Source organism: Plectropomus leopardus, chromosome 4 (genome assembly GCF_026936395.1).
Source record: "Plectropomus leopardus strain MGB_pleo_1.0 chromosome 4, ASM2693639v1, whole genome shotgun sequence".
Lineage (NCBI taxonomy): Eukaryota > Metazoa > Chordata > Actinopteri > Perciformes > Serranidae > Plectropomus > Plectropomus leopardus.
The window spans coordinates 30,745,935-30,770,325 of NC_142179.1; the positions used below are offsets into that span (position 1 = coordinate 30,745,935).

At 41.7% G+C, this 24,391-nt stretch overlaps 1 protein-coding gene and 1 long non-coding RNA gene across 3 annotated transcripts in view; both read left to right on the plus strand.

Moving 5' to 3' along the window:
• The window catches only part of LOC148189803 (uncharacterized), a 94,948-nt gene extending 94,126 nt beyond the window's left edge, over nucleotides 1–822 (plus strand). The window contains exon 3 of the long non-coding RNA XR_015776333.1: nucleotides 492–822. This is a non-coding gene — a long non-coding RNA (uncharacterized LOC148189803). The remainder of the gene's footprint in view (nucleotides 1–491) is intronic.
• A 13,864-nt stretch (nucleotides 823–14,686) lies between these two features.
• Nucleotides 14,687–24,391, plus strand: part of fbrsl1 (fibrosin-like 1) — a 312,051-nt gene continuing 302,346 nt past the window's right edge. For both annotated transcript variants that reach the window (XM_042488366.2, XM_088077100.1), the window contains exon 1: nucleotides 14,687–15,976. The gene's annotated coding sequence lies outside the window, so the exon portion shown is untranslated. The remainder of the gene's footprint in view (nucleotides 15,977–24,391) is intronic.

The window sequence follows — 24,391 nt, forward strand, 5'->3', positions numbered from 1 at the left end:
CGAGGGCGTGGGGGATGGGGGGTGGGGGAGGGGGAAGGGGTGATGGAGGGAAGATGAGGAGGACCACAGGAAAAGATGAATTTACCCAGCAGTGAATAAAATAGACACAACACAGAGGCTGATAGTGACTGAAATATCAAAGCCAGTAGTTTGCTTGGTAGGCTGGGAAGTGGCTGCTGCTGCTGTTTGATCCATCACACAGCCGCTGGTTTTTTTACTAAAAGCTTTGGAGAAGCCTCTGGGTGCCAAAGAGACGCGAAGTGAGGTGGAGAATACATCCAATCTCTCTCTGCCTCTCTCTCCGTCTGTCTCTCTCTGCCTCTCATCTTGTACAAATTGTGAGAACTCCTTTAGGCACAGCGGGATGAGAAAGTATGCATTGCTGGGACAGCATGCGTGAAAGCATTTGCTCTGTCTATGAATGTGTGTCTACCTGTTTTCGCTTACGCTCGGATAAAAGTTTGATCTTCATCTTGCTTGCCGCATCACAGACACACTGGGGCTTCTCTTGAGTGGGAGAAAAAGCAGAAGAAAGTAAAGAAAACGATTTCTCCCGTCTTCTTCGTGGCACATCTCTTGCGCTTGGAGGTGAACTGCATCTCAGGAGAGAGGAGATCAATGAGAAGAGCCTGCAGCAGAACAGCCCAGCAACTGTCAGCCTGGTTGCCACCTGGAAACTCACCAAATGGAAGCATCACCAGAAACAGAGCCGTGTCCTCAATCTGTTGGACTCTACTTGTTGACTTACTTTGAGGATTTCTTTGTTTGACAGACTCACCACCGGAGAAACTGTGGGTCTTTTCTATATCCAAACAGCTCGAAATAAACAATCTTTCTACGGAACACACTCAGTAAAAGCTGACCCATTATTGATTTTTCTGTCTCAGTCAACTTTACAGTAATCACAAGGACACATTGTACGTAAAAGAAAAGAGGCTCTCAACTCGAAGCCTTGAGGGAACTAAGACACGAATTTGGCAACAGGCTGCTATCGCTTACATTTTGTAGATTTTGCCGCTGATGCTTTAAATCAGTCAGATTTAATAAATCCCATTTACTTTCTGCAGCTCTGTGAGTAGTCTGCGAAATACTCAGACTAAAATGTCAAAAAGCTTAGAGTATATTTCAGTCCATGAGTAAACATTGAAAGTGAGCCCACGCATGTAAACACGCTATAACCATAATCACTTGAGTCGCTGAAGTCTTGCTAGGGTTTTGGACATATGAGCACTCCCTGGAGAGCCTTAGCTTAGGGAAGCTCATCGGGCTGCAGCGGAGAGTAACTCTATTTCTTTGTCTTTCTCTTCCTCCCTTCATCATTTTCTCCCAGCAGAGACTTCTGAGAGATTAACTACAGATCAGTTGGGAGACAGCACTGCAGAGACAGTGACTCACTAAACAGCAACACGGAGAGACACACTGGATCACATGCACTGTTTGTGCAGTTTATAGATGAGATATCACATGATATGACTTTAGGTTAAACACAGAGGAGGCAGTACTAGATTGAGGGACACCCATAATGCTTTGCTGGATTTAGGGAACACACATGATTTTTTTGTTATATTTGGGGATCACAAATAATTTCTTCTTGTATTTAGGGAACACACTTGATGCCTTGTTGGATTTGGGGAACACAAACATGATGTCTTGATGGATTTAGGAACATGCACGTTTCTAGTTGGATTTAGAGGGATCACACATTGCCTCGTTGGACTGAGGGAAACCACACATTGCCACGCTGGATTTAGGGAACACACATGATGCCTTGTTCAATTTAAAGAACCCATATGATGCCTTGTTGGATTCTGGGAACACACAATGATGTCTGTGGATTTAGGAACAGGTTTTTTTTCTTTTTGGATTTGGAGCACATACACATGATGCCTTGTTGGATTTAGGGAACACAAACAGGATGCTGTGTTGGATTTAGGGAAGACACATGATGCCTTGTTGGATTTAGGGAACACAACATGGTGCTGTGTTGGATTTAGGGAAAACAAACGTATTGGTCAGTTTAAGCCCAGTTTACACTGTGATTTTGGGATGTCCCTGATGAAAGATGACCATTGTGAATAAAAAGTTGTGATATCCTTGGTAGGGCTCAAAAACGGTGGTCCTACATCGCAAAGTGAGAGAGGTTCAAGGATGGCTAGTGTCACAGTTGTGCGATCAAGACATTGTATTGACATGGATGGACGTACATCGTAGCCTGCATCGTAGCTGCACTAAACTTATTAGATAGCAAAATGTCAGTCTGTAGGAGGCTTTAGAGAACATGTGATTTTCTAACAGGATTTAGAAAACATACACAAGATGCCTTTTGGATTTAGGGAACATCAACGTAATACCCAGTTGTATTTTGGTAACAAAAATTTGACGGCCAGTGAATGTAGGGAACACAGGTCACAGCAATGAAATGAAAGAAAGCTCTGCTGTTCCATGCAACATCATCCCAGAAATAGACTACACAGAAACAAAAGGTATAGTTTCCTCCTGCAGACTATATATCAAGATTCGGGTTCATGAAGACTTCATTAACTGACTTTTGTGAAATGCACTGATATGATATTTAATATAAACCCATATTGCTAGCAGATGCAGACTAGCTGCTCTGGCTGCCATGCCTGGGTCACATCGGGGGGATATTGTGCAGTTATATTGTGCACCTTGAATATTTTTTCCTTCACAATCCAGCACATGTAGAGAAGTGTCACACTAGCCTTTTCTGAAAGGCGACAGGAGTTGAGGTTCCGATTCACAGTGGGATCTATCATTCATTCACTGTGTTCAGCGGGAGGTGAGGTACATTGCCACTTCAGCAGGTTGCCCACCGCCTCGCCGATACATATTTAACAAGCTGTCTGCACCAATCTCGAGCTAAGGCTCCTCAAACTTTGTGTGGAAAATGGATTTAGTGTGGTGTGTAGGACAAGTTAAACAAGCATGAAAAATGGATGAAAGGTTTTGACCATATCCTTCTCTGTATTTGGTATCATTACAGAATGACTCTACTTTGCCCGAGGGCTATAAATCCAGTTCTGTTCAAAATTGAGATTCAATCATTCGAAAAGAAGTGGCAGTTCCTCTTAAAAAATGAGAGTAGAACAAAATCAGCTTAGCTTCTACAGACTGGATCCTCTATATTTTATAGGGATTAAATGATGACCCTAAAGTAATGATTTTTAATGGATGCATGCATCATATTGCAGAAGGAAATCCTTCAGTGTTATACAATCAAGCAAGAGGATAAACACTTTTTCACATTTTCCCAAATGCGTCTGTATCAATTTACAAAAGAAAGCTGCTTAGCATAAACCCGCTGTTAGAAACTCCCTCCATCTGTAACCATGAAAATCTACTGTCACACATAATCAGAGATATTACATTTCAGGCCTACATAATTAATCAGCAAGTCGGTGAATAACTTATGATCCAAGTCATAAATTATATTTAACCAAGTCATTACGAGGGGTGAACTCAAGCGACTGCTTTTCTCACATGAAAGTAATAGGCTGGGTTGCCTCAGCATGTCTTCATTTATAAACCAAATTATCCATATATTCACTCACACTGTCTCACAGTTTATGCAAATCCTCTTGAGGTACTTTTTAATCATCTCTTCTGTTTTATTATCAGCATCTTGTGTGAGTACACAAAGCGATAAAGGCTGGAGTGGAGTCACTGTGCAGCTGCAGCACTGTGTGTCTTGCAGCGCCTGTTTGCCGAGTACATGACGTCCTGTTGTTAAAGTTTGCAAGAGATGTGTGAATCCGTCTGGCTTTGCATGTAAGCGTTTAGGAACTACATTATGTATGAATGCAAATCCTTGTTTGTGCAAATATTATTTCACAAGCTTACATAACACATTCATAATTATGCAAACTTTTATTTAGGACACATGTGCACTAAATTTATGTGCAATCAAACATGGACCTGACGTAGTGTTATTAATGCAATCTAAACAAGCTGCTCCTGCACAATCACAACTGAGTACAAAGTAAACCTGCAAGGTCACAAAATAAAGACACAAGTAAAAAAAAAAAACATATGTCAGGACCAGAGTTATGCATCCATGGTCACTGTCAGGGTAAGTTGTATAATAGATATCTGGCAATAGAAAAACTTGACCCATAAGGACCCAAAACAAAAGCTGGAATCAGACACCTTCCTGCAGGAAGGAGCAGCATCTAAAGCATCATGTTCTCTCATTTGCCTGGAGTAGATGCATGCATGACAAGCTCCAAGTCTCTTAACATGCAAATCCAGTCCGTGTCTCTGAGTGTGTTTTATCTCGGGGGCTGCTGTTTGCTAATCAAGAGCCTTGTGAAAGCCAGGGGAGCGTTATAAGAAGCCGAGTATAATACGCCCGCTCACAGCCCCTCTCTCTATTTGAACACACGCTCATTTTACAGCCTTTTAACTTTCAATCTGCTCGTCGTTGATTTTCTATTCTTCCCACTCATTTGTTATTCAGCAAGGCTCTCAGTTGCTTTTCGAATGTATACGGCATATTAACATTTGAGATAATGCATATCAGCTCTGCTCAAAGGGACAGAGAATTATGGCTTTTTTGTTGTTTGGGGGGGGGGGCTTGTATTTTTTGTGAAGATGTAGTTGTACACTCTGCAGAATCAGTGATTGGCATCAGAGAACAATGATATGCAATCTATGACAAGATTTATGTCTTGCTGTAACTAAAAATGCATCCACAGCTTCACAAGGTCCTCGCCAGCATCAAGGAGAAAACATAGCAGAGAAAAATGCATGAGCTGCGTTCCCTTTCCCTCAACAAGTGCTGTTGAAATGCCATTGGTTAAATGTTTACAACTCATACTTATGAATTAATGGGAATTCATTCCTCCAGAGCTTCATAGTATGTGGGACCTCATATACAGTGTAAACATATGGATGTTCTTTTACACACATCTTCTTTTGAATATCGGAGAATTTTTTATTTACTCTGAGAACAGGTTTCTGATAAGGAGTTAATAGAATATAAAACTCTATCATGTATTCTTCTTCAGCGGGAACTAAAAAAAGAACCTTTTTACTAGGAAATTTGAAGCAGTGCTGGTGATAAAAAGTGGCCAGCAAGCTCTCTACGGGTAGATAAAATGAAATAAATGAAAAATAAACTCTCATGATTTCTCATAACGTCCTTTATTAGATGACCGAAGTTCTCCATCCGTACTCCAGACCAGGAGGATGGGTTTGTCTGTGCAGCTCGCTCATTACACACAGACAGCCCTCACTGCTGCCTGCCGTCAGCCTGTTTATGCTGCCTTCTATGTTTACACTGTCTGTTAACATTGTGCTCATTATACTGCGTAGCTGCAGATATGCGTTGAAAACACGCTGAGAGAGATCTCTCTCTCTTTCTCTCTTTCTCTCTCTCTCTTACTCTCTTTCAGTCTCACTCGCTCACTTATTCACACACTTTAACAAGAGAGGTCCTGGGTGGGGAAGCCGTCCCCTGTGACAGTTTGCCACATTGTGTCAGCCTGTTGAGTGCCACTGAGAAAACATCACCTCTGCTAATGTGGCATTGTGTGACAAGGCCTTCGAGGTTGAAAAATCTGCCACTTGTGAACAGTTACAGGGGTACATTACCACACGGCTGCAACCCTGAGTAAGACCCAAGCGAAAGTAAAGGGAGGGAGAGTAGGCTTTGTGTGTGTGTGTGTGTGTGTGTGTGTGTGTGTGTGTGGGTGGGTGGTTTGGCGAGGTGGTTGTTTGGGGACTTGGCACAAGTGATCACTGCAGCTTCTGTGGTTTGGTGGCTCGGGTGCTAATTACAGCGTGACCAGTGAGAATACTTTTCTGTCTCTCACAAAGCACCAGAGAAAAGAGAAGTTGCATATGAAAAAGAAACCACTCACACCCTGTCAATCTTTGCCTCTTGTCAACTTATTTACCGAGTTCTGTGCACACAAACGGGGGTCAGACATGAACAGCAAAGCTGTGACAGTTACACAGACTATCCCTAACTGCCTCTTTTTTTGTGACACATTGATACTAATCCCCGAGGGAGTAATTCAACCTCTTTTTATGCCTTCCCTCCTTCACTGAGCCACAGGTCACAATGCAGTCTAATCACTGGTGCACCCTGTCATGAGAATCATGCAAAATATATTAGAAAGTACTTTAAAAATTAATATTTTACATAATCCACTCCAGTTTGCTTAAAGGAATGCATTGACCTTTAAGCTAATACGCTTTTTAATTAAGTAAACTTTTTTTTTTGATGAAAAGAGTTTTTCATCTGTGTGTTCGGTCTGTAGTGCACCAGTGTTTCAGGATTAAGCATAACTATAAAATTGCATAGTTAGAGAAATAGTTGGACATTTTGGGATCTTGAGAGACCTATTATTGGTTATACCACACTCATATCTGTTTGTCAGATATCAAGCTGAAGCTACAAGGCAGTTAGCTCCGCAACATGGGGATGCAGTTGTTAAACAGTACTTTTCATTATGTCATTATTATTAACACAAAGGAATAATTTAAGGTTAAAATAAAGTATTTTGTTTGATATTGCCAGCTGTCTGTTTGACTATTTTACGGGGCCATTTTTTACTCCGCTGTACTGAAAGGCTTAATATTTAGCCCAAAGTCTATCTTCTCTATCACAGCACCAAAACACATCAAGTGCAAAATTTAAATCAATGCTTATATATTCAGTCAATCCAGACTTTTTGGATCAATGGTTTCCCAATTTTACCAAAAAGGTTTAAACTACTGTGTCCTGAAGATTTGATTTAGAGCAAAACCCAAACAAGATTACATGATTTACATCACTTTCAGACAACTTCTTTCTTTGAAACAACCAATTTTAAAGATTTGATCCAATCCAAAATCCAAACAGATTACCTCTGAAAATCTTTGCCTCGGCTCCAGTTTCCCATTTGGCAGACAAATAAGAGTTTATGTTCTACTTTAATTTTGCAAGAAAGCAAATAAGTGTCTTGCCCAAAATGTTAGCCATTCCCTTTCAAAGGTTGATTGGTAGCTTTTTAATGCCTCAGCACCAGGGACACACATACCTGGAGGCATTTGTCCAACCATCCGTTCCATTGTTGTGAAGGCAATATCACATGAACTTCAAGTTGTACATTTGTCTGTTCATTTGCGAGCGCAATATCTTAAGAACACCCTGGGGAAATTTCCTCAAATTTGGCACAAGCGTCCAGTTTGACTCTAGAATGAACCAATTAGAATTTGGTTGGCAAAGGTCATACACTCATGTCACTGTGAACGTAAAAAAATGATGTTTTTGACCATGATTTAAGAATTCATTGGGTAATTATGATTAATAAAAATCACACAAATATCTAACACAATGAAATGACGAAGTGATGACATTTTAAATCCAAAAAGTCAAAGGCTAACTTTACTGTGACATCATAATATTCTGCAAAAAAACTTTTCTAACCATTTTTTAATGCTATAGCAGAAATAGAAGGAGAGGCATTTGGTCAGATACTGAATTGGTGACAATAACCTTTGGTGTCTATCTCGCAACTATGTCGATTATCTTCTGTGCTGCTGGGTTGTAGATGTGTGTGTGAACCGTTAACATTTTTAGAATATGTAGCTTCTTTGCAGCAACTTACATATTTTAAGTATTGTCAGCTGGCTACAAATTACTGTGGACAGACATGGATGTAAACTGTAACTGCAACTTCATGGCTGTCACTGCTAATTTCCATTTTTTCCCTACACAATATAAACAATATATGAGAAAATAACACTGGTTACCTGTTGGTGCTGCTAGAGGGGAGTGAGTATAGTCATCAAAGTGATAAACTCAGATGACGTCCACATTTTATCCTTCCACCAACCGACAGAAATCGAAGCCCAGTTCTGGGGGAATATCGACCGCCTTCAGGGTCTTTTATGAAAAGCTGTGCTGTCACAACATCTGTTGATGCGATTTGAAGAGGCAGAGAGCATTGTTACTTTAGCATCAGAGAGGGCAACAGACATCAGGGATCAATAAAAACCATTATGGCATTTCGCTCAAAATGTTGAGCAATGCCTGGAACCAAAACAAGGAAAGTGGGAATTCTTGACGGAAGGATCCGAGTGGAAAAAAAGACTAGAGGAAAAGAATGGGAACGGAAACATATCCCCTCATGGCTTACAATAATTCAAAGAAACATCGTTTTTTATGATGACATTTAACGTGACATTTATCCACATCAATCTCTTAACTCAATTTATTTCACTAAAATAGCAGGTCACATTGCTAATTTCGCCCTGAATGATGCCTGTAATAAAAACCCTACTGCCTGTTCAAGGGCTGCCAATAAATTCAGCTCTCTCACCCACACAGCTCTGGGGCCAATCTTTCTGTTTGATTAAACTTTGCTCCCCAGTGGTATGAAATATCCAAAGGCACTTAGATTTACAACCTACTCCGTTAAATTATTGACACCTCACTGCCTTTGCTATCAGTTTCTTGACTAATCCCCTGTTGTTACCTCACTTATTTAAGTTGGTGACTTCCATTTGACTTTTAGTGATAAAGTACTCGGCAATGATTCATTACTACCTGATGGCAGCGGCGATGGACATGTTTAGATTTCATAGGCAGTATCTGATAGGCTCATGCTAAGTCTGCCAGTCTATAAATAATTGTCTGTGTTCAACATGAAACAAACAGCTGTTGTCTTTGAAGCAAAGATACGGAGAGCTGGCTCTGCGATAGATCTAAATAACACAGGCTGTGCAGATAGCATGCAGGGAGAGAAAACAAGAGAGATGAAGAAGGGAAGGAAGAAAGAGACAGTGGGAGAGAAAGAAGACAAGAGATGAGGGGAGTGTGTACAGAGGCTCTCAGGCAGGGAGGATGTGTAAGCTCTGTCTGTGGAGTGAGCAGGTTAATTTTTCATGTGGTGGTTTGCAGGGCCCTGCCCAGGCAATCCTATAGCTGGCCACGGTTTCCCGAGAGAGAGCTTGTTGCTTGAGGCCCCCAGGCGGGTTTCTTGTTGAGTCTGCCTGTAAATTGCCACCAAACTAGTGAATTACTCCATGATGTGTCGCTGAGGCAGCCGAAAGCCCTATAGGCATAAAGCCACGGACTTATGTTTTCCCTCACAGTAATTCCTCAGTGACAGCTAGGGCAGCAAATTGAGATGTCTCAGTTAGAATCCAACAACTCCATATTCAAAACAGCTGGCTGCCATTGCTGTAAGAGTTTGTGATGGATTGAATACATGAGCATGCTGTGTCTGGTTTAATAAACAATGGCAAATCATTTTTTGGAAAATTTGTCAGGAAAAATGACAAATTGACAATCCACCCAAGAAGAGGACTCAGACTCTTAAAACCATGTTTGCAGCACTGTGAGGCTGTTCTTATCCACAGTGGTTTTCTAAGCTAAATGTTAATGATGGCATTCTTACCATCATGTCAGCATGTTTACATATCCTAATTAGTACTAAACCCAGGGCACAACTGAGGCTAATGGAATGTCATTGGTTTATGACCAAATACTAGCAAAACTAAAGATCTGGACAATTGAAAATCGGACCAGATGGAGGCTCTAGATGAAAAGTTAAGAGAGATCTAATCCTGAAGCGGACATGAATGTTTGCTCCAAACTTCATGGCAGTCCATCAAATAGTTGGTGAGACATCAAAAGCACTAATTTGAGCCTCATGCTGGTGTTAGGGAAAAGGCCAGGGATCATCAGAGTTTTAAGATTCATCATCTGTTAACCAAGAATATCTGTGCAGAATTGTGTATGAATCGATGGAGTAGATGTTGAGATATTTTGCAGAACGAGTGAAAACTTCATCAGCATCCATCCAATAGTTGTTGAGCCATGTCAGTTTGGACCAAAGTGGTGGACTGACGGAGTCACTGACAGTCTGACTGACATTGCTATCCTTCAAACTATGCTGGTAGCACAGCTGAAAATGACAGCATCAGTCATTCTAGCAAATGCCCAAAATAGTGGAGGGTTGGTTTAAAGTTCACATCCAGTAAACCGGTAAGAATTCAGAATCTTACTGTTGAGCATTCATCGAAGTTAAGGCCCACTAGAACCTAGAATCCTCTTTGTTGTCTCCAGACCTTAACCCTTGTCAAAGAAATCAGACTCTTAACAGCAGAAACAGTTGATTTGTAATGAACTCAATAATGTCCAGAGCAGTTTGAGTCAGGAGTTATGATGGACAGGAAATTCTCACTACACTGCGTTCTTCCTATGCCCCCACTTGATAGTATCCAGGAAAATCTGTCCATACTGGACAAGTCGAACTACACCTGCTAGCCGTATCATCACACAAAACAAAGAGTGCATCTACTGCTCGCTTACCTAGCACCACTGAGCTAGCTAAATTTACAGCTAATCTGAGATGACAAAATAATGTTTACATCTCGCACTGTCATGAGCACCAGCTTCTCGTCTGTTAGTAGATGCATGCTTCCTTTTGTGCTGTGATATGGTTGGCAGGGGGTGTGGTTTAGTTCCTACATTAAACTGAAAAAAACATGGTCCGTGGATTATTTTAAGTGATCGGGTTGTGATTTTTAGAGAGAAACATTGCTGTTGTTTTTTTGTTTTTTTTTCTGCACCGCACTCAGAAACTCACACCCCACAGGTAAGAGGAAAAATATGTATTTATTATTTTTGGCACCCTGTGCCTTTAACCAAAGCTGCCTAACTCTGACCATACCCTAACTGTAATTTATGTTATTTTGCACAGTTATTGTAGAAAGGAAAGGGATTTGGGAAACATCAAATGTGCACTGGAAAAATAGTCCACCATTGATGTCCTTGTCTGACAAAGGGTTGCAAGCCCATCCGGCAGAACAAATTCTGCCAGTTAAACCATTATATGCCTTAAGAAAGCTGAGCGATGGCTCCCACAATTGGTGAATGTGGTCCTAATGTACTGACTGCACAAATTATGTTGTGAGACCAACAGAATTTATTTTCCTCACAACAGTGTAGGGATTTATGTCTTACAGCTGTCTAGTGTTCTAGTGTGAAATCTAGGCTTATTGATTTCTGTGAGGCTATTTTCTTTACAAAGGATACGGTGTGTACTTGAGGAGAATTTTTTTCTTTTTTTTTTTTTTTATCGCTCGCTTCAGATCCTTCACCTCTCAATCCCATGTCTACACCACACTGTACACTCTTACAGCTATCTCAATGGAAAATAGCCCTTTAAGCAAGAAGCACCTTGACCCCAGCGACATCAAATGAATCCTTATCTTGGTGGCAGAGGCAAAGAAAAACAATTCTGCCGCTTAAACATCATAAAAGCATGACAGGCTCCCTCCCCTTAGCTTCCAGCACAGCCGGGGCTAAGCGTTTCAAAGAGACTAGTGTTTGAATGACTGCGATGTGGGAGCTCAGAGTCTGTAGCCATGGATTAAGCTCACAGCAAATAGTAGCATGGAAGAAACAGAGGTAATCTCTTCCCTCTCCTCCACGGCCCTCTCACCATACCTGTTCCCCGTTTTTTAATCTCCTTACTGAATTAGTTCTTGCAAAGCTGCTCAAACAGAGAGGGGTTTATTCACAGTGGTTACAGAGGTTAAAGTAACAAGAAAATGATACTGTCTCAGGTTCCCAAAAGGTCCATTTGCTCAAAGACAGATGTGCTTCTCACCTGGTTATTGTTCTCCAAAGCAACATACAGGTAGAATACACTGTCTGCCACCCTCAGATTTGCTGCTTGGATGAAAAGTACACGAGGGCCTTGAACTGCAGCCAGTTGCGAGCAGCGACTAAGTATAACATTTTGCGTATAGATTACACAGTGTAACCTGACACAGCAGTGTATCATAAAAACTTCATCATACTCACCCACTCGGTGCAGTCTCTGGTTTAATCACCTACAGTGCTCAGGATAATTTACCCTGCAGCACACTGTATTTGCATAAAAGTAGTTTCATTTTGCATTTTGATGCATTGCCTTGCAGTTTCACAGAAGAATTCTCGCCATAAAAGAAAATTCCCACACCTGAACCAACTCACTAACTGCCTAAATATTTCAGTCTGGCTCTCGCTGCTTTGCTTTCTCTGCTTCCTGTACTGTGAAGATCAAATAATGAGCCAGAGGATTCTTATATGCAATATTTCACACTGGCTGAATATTGTAATTTTTCTTCAGCTTGCACACCTTCCTATGAGATCATTACCAGTAAGCCTCTGATATTAAGTGTTCATCATCAGTGCTTTTCCCCACACGTCCCTGTCTGACTCTTACTAATGAGAACTGCAAACAGTCACCATGTAGTTCATATGCGTCTTTTCTTATTAGATCGCCAACAGGGTGAGCTGCTGACTCAATACTGTAAGCTAAGGTGCTTATTATGAGCATGTGCTTGCATCATACAGGGTGGGAATTCACCACATTTTTATTGCCTGGCATACTTTGTCATCTTTTCTGTCACTTTTAATTGTATTCTTGCGACATGCTTTAATCCAAAATGCTTCCCCTGAGATTCTGCCACAATATGTTCTACCTATTAAATTACACTGAGATCGGCAGTTCAGTGTATACTCTCAGATTACATTCATACAATCTTAGTAAGAATTAAACCTGTGATAAAACATGTCAGGTTCACAGCTCCAGCAAGCTTCCTTTATTCAAGCTCAGACTGAGAGAGCAAGTTTCCAGTCAAACAACGCATAATGCAAATACAAACTAGGAATTTTCAATGGAGGCACCACGTCTTTGACCTCTGTAACTTGAATTTATTTTGCAGAAGTTTTCTCTGAATTTGTACTCTACCTGCAATCTCTAAAGTTTTATCATTATCAGTTTCTGGAGTTATATTTTCATGTGGGATTGATACCATCTGTGTTGTAGAACTCAAGATCGGTCTCAAAATGACTTCATGAAGGTCTCAGTCTTGTCTCGAACTCAAACGCATTTTTACTGTCTTTTCTCAGTGGGCCCAATCATCGGGGACCTGGGCCCAGGTCTGAGTACACTCCAAGTCCAGTTTGTTTGATTAGTGTGAAGACTGTGTACTTTATATGGGCACACCTGAAAAGGTGGTCTTGACTACGGTTCATGTGTACACATAAATGTTGAAGGTAGAAGGTAAATTTATTGTAATTTTTCTTAAATGTGGTTTAAGAAGAAATGAAATTATCTGATACATAATGATGCAAGTGTACGTGTACTCAATAACGTTACTAATGGCGAAGCTGAAAATCTGAGAAGTGCACAGGAGGGGTAATAATACTCAAACACAGTACAAAACATTTATACCTAATATGAAAAAGTCCTCAGACAAAGAGGATTTGGGATTTTATTTTAAGAGGTCAAGAACACAACTGTTGGGATATCATTATCTGCATGTGGGAAAAAAAAGAGAAGAGTTGGTTTCAGCAACTTAGTGTTTGGATTTGTTTACTCATAGAAAACAAAGGGAAATTCCTACACAGAAAATTCACCTAGCAATGCATGCTGAGTATTTTATCAAGACGTTTCTTCATGGTGCACATATACATACACTCATAAATACCTCATGGAAATAAAAGAGGTGAATGAAGAGGAATCTTCTTTTTTTTTCTTTGGGTGTTTTTATGGAAATATGGATCTTAAAGACCAGTTCAAAGAGGGCCTATGGTTTCCTATGGTTTTGGTCTGGTCTTGATAAATTCTGGTCTTGGTCTTGATTTGGTTTTAGTTTCGGTGGTGTAGACTACAACACTGGATGTTACAGCTATGTCCTTTATTAAAGTGGGATAAAGATGAAGGACAGGAGAAGTCAGAGGGTTTTATAATTTTTACAAGAGATTTTTCAAATTATTCATCAAATTTCACTTTTTTCAGCCACAAAATATACTTGAGAACAAAAACATAGTCACATACTGTAGTATACAATATGAATTTAAACCAGTGTAGTGGTCCACATGCTTGTGGAGTAAGGCCAATATAATTGATATGGCAAAACCTCATGAGCACATTTTCGAGAACATTTTTCATTCATAAATGAAGGCTTGAATGAGCATCCATGTAAGTGTAGGTTTGTTCTAATACAAAAGGAGCAGTGAAAGGTATAATGGAAATAATTGTTACACAATACAGTGATTATATAATGCCATTGCCCTAATTTCTGCTGATCGAAAGCAGATAAATTAAAATTAAAGCTGTGCTGTACTTTGCAGTGGACTCCCCGGAACTCCCAGAGGGACCCCTGGAAGTCCCCACACTGCAGATTGAGAAACACACCGTCTCTGCTCCAGGCTTGCAGAAACGCTGGGCCACAGGGCAGAGTAAGTACGACATCCCACATTTCAAATACTTACTGTGCACCGTGACATTTTGACGTTTATCTGACAATGAAATGCAACTTTCCACTTTGCTGCTGGTGAACTGGCAGAGTTGGGAGATGGTGTCCAACATGAGCAGAATGGAGAAGTTGTCAAAACCTGATAGATGCCTGTGTGTGTGTGTGTGCCTTGCATTTATTACCAGTGACAGCACAAACAGTCAGTGGGATACGCATGATGTGGCATCAGCTCTAGCAGACAGACTAAAATAGTGCCTTGTGTGACAAAGTGTGCCCAACAGTGAGGGAGAATGATTTTTTCCTTTTTTTTTTTTTTTTTTTTTTTTTTACACCAGCTTCCTTCCTATGGTAAATTGTAGGCCAGAGGTGGCGGAAATACGTCAGTTATGTGGGTTCTCTCAAGCTTGACTGTGTCTCTTAATTTCGGATGAAGGGAATGAGAGGGGGGAGAGGAGATTTTAATCACTCCTGTCGCTTTAAGGACACTTATCAAAGCCTTCTTATGCGAATAGAAAATACCATGAGCCACTGAGCAACTGAGCAGCACAGGGACGGACTGGAGTGGATTTATAGGAAACTCAACATTATCTAAACTGGAATAGACCGCTTCATCGCCTCATGGAGTTTGGTTACACACTGGATGGTTGTCTTATTCGGACGCTTCGGATCATTTAGGAAATATTGCGCATAAGTAGCTCTCAGACTTGGGATCCTTTTTGCCCCTGAAGCGCAGAGAGGAATATAGCTTAAAACTCAACGCGTATGGGATTATTCACTCATCCAGCAGCCACAATCGATACGTGCTTGTTCGCCAGGCGTTTTGTTTCGGACGGATAGTATCCAAAGCTCTTTATTTGACAGCCTTGGATCATGGATTGGGGTGGTGGAAAACAACAACGGGCAGCGACATGATTTCTCTGCGCTGTCTGCGGTATGCAGCGAGGTTAGGCTTTAACATCGCTTGTTATTATTCCGATGCAACAAAAGTTCCAAAGCGGGTGTAATGCGTGGATTTTAACTATTTCGCCGTTTTGCACCTGCTTTAGCGGATACCGCGTCGACATAGTGCAGATTCGTGTCAAAATAATGCGTGGATCCGCGTCGCTTTGCTCCCTCTCTCTATCGCCTGAGTGGGATACTTGAACATTTGCTATCGTAATGGAGATTGGGCAGGTTTTTACTCAAGGTCATTGAGTGTTATAAGGCTATATTTGCGTTGTTATTTACACACACATACACACACATACACGCAGCGCTATCTTCACGTTATAGCGCAGCCTACAATTGTCAGTCCGGTGTGTGTTAGTTGTTATTACACGGTGCAGCGGGCGTTTAGGCGAGCACCCACTGTGGAGTTTACATTTCTATTTGTTTCTGACACTGCGAAGCTCTCTCCAACACCATGGATGGGAAACTGAAGCAGGGTCGGAGATGCCGGTCCAAGCGGGAGAGGGTGCGGAGGTTGCGGGAGGCAGGAAGCAGAGACGCCCGCAGCCCCGACCCCAACTCCTCCTGCTCCGACAGGGAGGGACACAGTCCGGGGAGGGACGCCGCCTCCCTGCCCGGTAAAAAGGCGCCGCACCCCGCAGCCGCCGCCAGAGCCCCGCGTCCCCCCCGGCGGAAGAGACGGGAGTCCAGCTCGCAGGAGGAGGATATCATTGATGGATTTGCTATCGCGAGTTTCATCAGCCTGGACCGTCTGGAGGTAAGGAGGAAGCCGGATCATTACCTGTTTGTGTGTGAGTGTGTGTTTGCTGCATTCTTCATCAGTGGAGTGGTTCTCAAAGTGGGGGTCCTTGAGGCGCCCCCCCCCCTCACTCACTCACTCACTCACTCACTCATTCACTCACTCACTCACTCACTCACTCACTCACTCACTCATTCACTCACTCACTCACTCACTCACTCATTCACTCACTCACTCACTCACTCACTCACTCACTCACTCATTCACTCACTCACTCACTCACTCACTCACTCACTCACCAGCAACATGAGGACTGGTTTAATTTGTCTCTAATTTACTTGAGATGATGCCAATTAGAGAGTGGATCAGGGTGACTCTTTTAATCATCTGATGGTGTAAGATCAGAGATGTTGAGAGGTTCAGCCCCCTCCTCAAGGTGTCCCTGATCAGTCCTTGGTTCTCATCACACAGGTCTGTTGACAGCTCCTGAGTTCAATACTAAACCATAATCAGCACAGATGATCCCTTATTTGGCTACCTGGTTCATGTAGCAGAGTGTGTGTTCAGAGTCCTTGACACGCAAGTGTTTGACAATCACTGCAGCACAAAACTCTGTTTGTAGAATATTACAAGTTCAAGGCTTTGTGAATGAGATGTTAATCATTGGCAGCGTTTGTTGAGGGGAACTAAACAGGTGCTGCTGTGTCAGTAATGGCTCTGGCATGGATTGCTTTATATCCTGATTCACTGTGAGTTGTCAGAGCACTCTTGACATTTTGCTCTTTGATAAACTGCCATTCATGTGTTCCAAGATGATGCAGCATGTGCTGATAACTGTGTTTCTGTCATTACTGTGTGGTATGTCTGATGTCAGAGGAATGATTTCAGAAAGAAAGGAGGCTCTCTTGTGACATCCTCTTATCTCTTTTATCTCATTATGTTCCAAATGACAAATAAAACCGCTCCCTGTGGGACATCAGGCTGACTGACAAGACAGGCCTGTGTTTTTTTCCCCGTAGCTCATTCGGGCAATGATAGCAATACTGCAGTTGAAATCTAAATCACTGGCGTTAATAAACATAGCTAACATAGTACATATCCACAGAGGCCTGTGTATTTTAAGATGATGACCTCGTTTGAAAGCCTGTGGATCATACCACAGGCCACCTCATTTCAATGACAACCTCCCATGTAGGCTTAGCAATAGTATTAATCAGTGATGATTGACTCTTTCCTCCTACATAGTGCTTAGTCACTTTAAAGGTTGAATACAAGTTGCTACAAAATAACTGCATGACATATAAACCAGTTGTCCACCTGCACACATAGAAAGGACCCACTCACTTCAACACCTCCCCTTTTGTTAACGAGTTTGACCTGTCCGGGTCATCGGTGGTTACTTTGTGATTCCATGTAGCGCGGCCCCTCATGGTGCTTAGAGTGGGTGTGAACACAGAGGGGGGGGATAATAGGAGGGGTGTTAGTGTGTATGAACTCTAACCACAAACTACTGTTATCCTGTAATTAATATAAAAAGGACAACAGACACCACAGGCAAACTGGAAAACCAATGAAGCTTCTATTGATTAAAAAATATAACACCTCGTAAAATCCTATAATGATACTGAAAAACTATGTAGCTTCTATGGATTAAACATATTACACCTCATAAAATCCTATAATGATATCATACAGAAGGAGATTCCACAGCATCATGAACAACGATGAACTCCCCATTTAGGAGCATAGTGAGGCTGCAGCAGTGCTTCCCCAAAGATAAACTTGTTACATGTTATCAAATGTGCATGAAATCTGTGTGTCGGGGCCCTTCCTCGTTGATTTGTATGAGTGCAGCGCGCTGTGATGTTGTATTTGTGAATATTTCTGCCCTCTGTGCTGCGTGGCTGCCACTTCTGACAGCTGCTGACTGTGAAAGACTTTGAGGGTGTCATAACAGCAAAGTGCTTCTTACTGGCATCTCCCTGCCAGTGTGCTGGTGTCTCCGCTGCTGTCAACCCCGATATTGACTTCTTGGAATATTCTCGTGTGTGTGTTTGATGCAGTAAGTGGTCAATTTGGTTCACGTATGTCCCTGCTCCTGTCCTCTTTGTTGCTGTAGAGCAGGTTGCATTACTTAAAAGCTTTTTATTTGGATGCTTTATCATAATAAACAAGCTGCCTCTTTGTGTCTGAGAGGGAAATTAAGTAAAATAATTATTCAATTTTTGTTTAACACACTCCGGAGCAGTAATAGTTTTCTTACTCAAGTGCTAAATCCGTGTTGAATGAACACAGAGAAACAGTGCGCTGTACATAGGAGCTTATGTTTCAAGTCTTAGCAAATGAGGCATGATACGGTTTTATGTGAAATGATACTCACATGCCAGCTACTTGTTGGTAATTGGTCTGATTTGCATGCAAATGGTGTGCGCTTATTAAATGATGTTGGTGGATTTGGTGCAATTACATGAGGGAGTGTGCACAGTTTTTTGTTTTGCCCCCTAATTTCCCTGCATATGGAGAATGAAATGAGCATGTTAACTTAATACATATTCCTCATCCTTTTTTATTGTAGGGGATGGCAATAATCACATTTGTTTTCAGTAAATAAGATGCGTCACTGTGACTTAAATACTTTGCTCGAAATGTGTACCCACTGGAAACATCTCATGATCAGCCATGACTCACACTTTCACCTACTTACTGTATGCTTGAGTGGAGCATATGACCTTCGCTACCTGTGCTAATTGCTCATCAATTATGAGGAGGACACAGCAGCGTTTGGCCAGGGAATAGCTCTGACCTATTGCATCATGCTCGGATAAGCTCGCTCACCCTCAGCGGAGGGAATGTGCGGTCTCCCTGACCTCTTCCAAGTAGCTGATGGCCAGCACAGTTGTGTTTATGTCAGGCCTTACAGTCACTACGTCTCATTAGCATTCTGCCAACAACAATATCCCATCCTGCCTGGAATCAGTTAGCCCACACGGCCAACAAACCAATATTTACTCTATCTTGTTTCTTCTAATCTCTAGCTAAGCCCTTTGCTGTGCTCCAAAGCACTCGAGGATGAGCATGTTTCATAGAATCTGTCACCTTTGGGTTAATGTCACCATCATTTGATTGTCCTATTTTTGTCTGTAACTTGTGCACAGCTGCTGCTGTCTCCTCATAAGAGCCCGAGGTTACGGGTTCCTCCCGAGCACTTTGACTCTAAACACAATCGCTAGGTTGTTGTTGTTGATATTCCAGCTCTGTGCTGATAGGATCAAGCTCCCTTGATGAAGGCTTAGGCTGTACGGTGGTCTCGCCTGCTCCCGTAACCTGTTTCATTACAGCCGAAAGCAATTTGCAGCCGTGGCCACATTTGATTATGGCGTGTTTATTTGCTTTGAATCCCCCCGTTTCTCACAGGAAAGCCGCTTACTTACCTGTGCAAATCTACTGTACAAACACAGCCGTCCTGCTTTGTCACGGGCACCTTATCGTGATTAGAGAAATGTTAGGGAGGATTCAGTGATGATTTTAAGAGTATAAGCACACTCAGGCTGCTATTGTGGGCTCTTGTTAGGAGAAAGGGAAAACCTTGTACGTCCACTTAGGGCAGTTTTCATGTTTCTTTCTTTAAGTTAGAATTTGAATTGTCATTGCTCTAGAGAAACCACTTTTCCCCTATTATGTTTAGATGAAATGTTAGAATGATTAATATTTGCAAATTGCTCAAATGCTGAAAAGCCGACCTCGTGAAAATAGAGGGTTTCCACCTCTCAGCAGCGCTATAAAACAATTACCCGCTGCGGCTTAAACCCTCCAGAAGTCTCCCTGTAGGTATCGAACAAGTGAGCAGATAATAAAATGACACAATTATCCATCTGTCACAGTATTAATAAGATGTTTGATTTGCTCCATTTGCTCTGTGAGTGACGTCGGAGTGGCAAATCCCCTCTTGTTAATCCACAATCCTTCTGTTCATCTGCTTTAACATGAATTTACAGATTTGTTTGGGTTTTTTCATTCCGCAGCATGAGTTTCTAAATTCACTCTAATGGGGATTTAGGTTTAGTTGATTTAGTGATATTACAGCAGTGTCAAGGGCAGGAAGCCGAAAGGGCCGGGCACGCTGACAAAAATGGGTTTCATAAATAGAAGCTCTTGATGGGATCTAGAGTCTGTCTCTTTGTTTATTCAGGGAAGTTTGGCTTGCTCTTTTTTTCTTTATGATGCTGTTCGACATACTTACACTAATTATCATCTGCTGTTAGCCGCTGAGCAACCTAAGCAATACGGGGAAATTAAGTCCCATGCTCTGGGGGAGCTTGACAGTAGTTGTAAGGGAATCTGTGAGTTGCTGCTTCACTCTCTCCACCCATATTTCCCAGCTGGTGCATGGATCTAAGCCAGCAACATTCCACTTACAAGTATGTGTCTTTCTATTTCATCAAGTGCTCCGATGAAAGCCTCAAAGAATTTTATTTCTGAGGCTTTTCCCCTAAAATAACCTCTCTTGCACCTCCACAGCTCATAGTCCCATTGCATTCATTACTTGGCACCTCACTGCTAGCACTTAGATATCACTGTGTGTTCCTTATTAGCAGTCGTTAGTACAGCTAACACTCAGGAGGAATCCTTTGTCAAGTGCCGACACTTCATGTCATGTCACAATTAATAAACACCCTTGTAGCACCTGTACAGAGATGTGTTGGCACCCTCTGAGCTATAGATAAAATTGATGCTTTCTGGAGATTTACAGGTCAGACAAGATCTCAGGTAGTTTGTAAATCCCATCTTTCCCTTTTGGTCAACTCTGTGCCTTTGCTCTCCAAGTGCACTATCTGATTGCCGGTTGGGTAACACAGTGAAAACTGATCCCGACACTTGAAGCCACAGCAGTCGTTGCTGTAGTAAGATGTCTTGGTTCCATGGTGAGGCAGCAGATTTGTTGCAGGGGTTGCAGCAATCTTGTCTTTTCTCTTTCCCCTGATGGTGATAGCACCGTGCATCGTATGCCTGCACTGACAAACAACTCCAGCTTTAATTAACAAGGCAACCCCCCGAGGCCCTGCTGCTCATTGGCTGACGCATCCCATGGGGAGAGCTTTCTTAATGCCAGTGGGACGTCCCCCGGCCCCGGCTCTCTCTAACTGTCACACACTGTAGGTGACAGCATGGCTGATAAATGCATGGTCACATTCACAAGAGTCTTCTCTCTCTCACACACACTAACACAGGATTGAACCTCCACTGTGCATCTGTCCAAGCCATCAACCAGTGACCTAAATATATCCACCCAAGGAAGGTTCTAGTGTGTTGCGGAAGTGTGTTCATGTGGATCTGAAAGCATGGCAATCACTTTGTCAGCCTCCTCTGTTACTACAAAGCTACACTTGTATTCAGCTATGGAGGATTTATGTCACACAGAATAAAAGACAAGTGGAGAAAATGCTTCACTTTACAGATTTCTACCAAGGCAAACATTAGAAAGGAATTGGAGGCCAGCTGAGACAACAGATGTAAAACACATGTAGGGCTGCAACAAAAAAAAAAATGTTTTCACGAGTGATTAATCAGCTGATTATTTTTTTGGATTGTTTGAAAAATGCCAATTAGGTTCTCAGAATGCAAGTTGTTGTCTTCAACTGGCTTGCTTTTTCAGACCAACACTCCAAAACTCAAAATATCCACTTTGAAATATTATAATAATATTATTTTGTCTTTAAAATTGACTTAAATGGTTGATTTATTGATTGTCAAAATTGTTGCAGATTAATTTTCTGTCAGTTGACTCATTGATAAAACATATAATCATTTCAGCCAAATAGAATATATCCTCATGTGTAAAAGCACCAGGGATCACTAGGGACATTTTTAGTGGTCTCTGCAGATACAAGAGGAAGTTTAAAAATGCAAACCCAAACAACATACAGTGATTTTGATACACATCTTTGAGGGAATATCTAAACATGAGCTGCAGCACAAGAGCGTGCATTTTTTAAATCCAGGGAAGAAACCACAAGTGAATGATAATGCAGCAGCTTTATTTAATAAAAGATTTTGACCTTGTCGATTAGATCAATTTCCCAGAGATAAAGCTCTATAAATAACAGGCGCTTTGACACTTGTGGCGGCGGGATGGTGAAGGGGATTTCAGTGACAGCAGAGAGACAAAATTGGTTTAAAGGCACCCTGAGGTTTTTACCATTATTGGCACATGTTTTCAATCACACACAGGTCCTTGTTTTGTTTTTCAGACACGAATGCACAAGCCTGAGCAAACAAATGATGATGCGATACACATTCCTGGTACCAGTTTCACGCTATTCCACTTATCGCCTATTGGTAGCACATAGAGCATAAAGCATAGAATGCACCCGTGTAAAGTCTTCAGATACTGGTGTTACTATGCAGGATTCTAAGTATTCAAGAATGCGACACTGGCTTTGCAAATGTTTTATTAGGAAGGAAATGTGTTCAACATACTTGTTAGATTTCAAGGATGCACATAAAACATTTTGGTGAGAAACACTCCGGCCTTGTCCACATGTTTTTGAAAATACAAAACATGTGTTCATGACTTCATGACATCTTTTGTAAAACTGTGTTCAGGGTGAAGATTTTCAGAAACTCTGTGTGTTGACGTGTAGATGGGTGAAGGGAGTTTTTGGCTTGTAACGTCAGAGTGTGTGTCGTTGAGTGTCGGCACTTGTGTGTGTCACAGATGAGGCAGCATTCTGTGCAATTGTGTACATGGCCAAGTAGTACTGATTCTAACCTTGCTAACTGGGCTTTTTTACATGTTAAAGTAACATTGTGAAGCTTTTTCCACCTTAAAAATAGCCGTTTTGGAGCCACCTCAAGGTATTTTGGGTTCGATCCCAGCCTGCAGCTCTTTGCTGCGTGTCATCCCCATTCTTGTCCCCTTTCCTGTCATTCTTTGTCTGTACTGCATTAAGCACAGTAGCTTTGAAGGTATTTTGTGCAGGAATTGTCGGTTACTGTTTGTAAACAGTGTTGCCAATGAAAGTGCCAATGAAAGTGAAAGCCAACCCAAGATTTATGCTTTTTAGCTTTATTTGCTTTTCAGCACTGCCTCAGCGATTTTTGTAGTTTCCTTTGAATGTGTGCTGCTTAAGGTCTGGCAATTGGTCGCTACCTTTCTTATAAAATCCTGATGTTACCTTTGGGCTGTCTGTAAATAAATACAGCGCCACACACTTCTAATGGATTATAATAGATGGTTGAGAGGGATTACTTTTGTGGGAGTCTGCAGTTTTTCTTCTTTTTTGTTTGTTTTTTTTAGGAAAAATCCTCTAGCGTATACCATTAAAACTCTTTCAGCTAAGATGATCCCAGTAAAATGACTGCAAAGTACTTTAGAGATGAGACCCTAGAGTGATGACAAAGTAGAATAATAGTCGTCTTCCTGCTTGAACTGCTAAAAGCATCGTTACTGTCTAAAGTTGGTGAAATTGTGATTTAAATCAGTAACTGTGTGATCAAACAGTTTGCAATGAAGAGCACAAATCCGAGCGCTCGTTTGATGCTAGCTTTCAATAGTTGACAGTTTTTAAAGTGAGTGGCACACACACACTTCAGTCAGTGACAAAAAAAAACTATGCAAGTGCCATACCCAGCCTTAACAGACACCAGGCAGAGCAGAGATATATCTGTATTTTCTTAATTTCTGAGGCATTCAGTCAGCAGCACCGGTATGCTTTTTTGGAAGGTAGTGGGATAAATGCATGGTGGCCCTGAAGGGTCCTTTTTGAAGCGCTGTCAGTTGTCTATTTTGAGGTATCACTCCACAGTCTGAATGTACCAGCACTAAAACAACCTCAGAATAAGAGCCTCTTTGTTTTCAGGTACCGTGATGCGTGAGGAATTGCTGAAATGTGCAGACGGTACAACATAGCTGACACATATTAAGCGGCGCATAAAAGCACTTTGGTAGCTTGTTGTAGGCATGTATATCCATTTCCTGCTTGTCGTCCCGAGCTGTCTTCCATCTTCCTGTCTCAGTGTTTTCATTGCGGTGAATGACAGGATGTAATTATACTGTGATTAAGATGCTGTCTCTGAGCCTGCAATGGATTAGGAGCCGCACTGTTAGAAGGTTCCCCGCTAATTATCCACAGCTGATTTGTCCCCCCTTTTTGCCTTTCATAACCCCTCTGCGGTTCCTCGACTGCTTGATTAATGCATGTTACTAAACAATGTTAACAAAAGATATTTCATTTGGGCAATTTGAGAAAAAGAAATTATTTGGAGATAACTTCATAGTAATCACATTTGTCATTCAGCCGAGGTATTTTCCAGCCCTGTGATTTTGGTTAATGTATAATAGCTCACTTGGCCGCAAAAGCTCTGTGTGAATGACTAACAGACGAGGGCTGTGAAGGATTTACAATAAAAGTAATGAAACCTAAATAGAGAGGG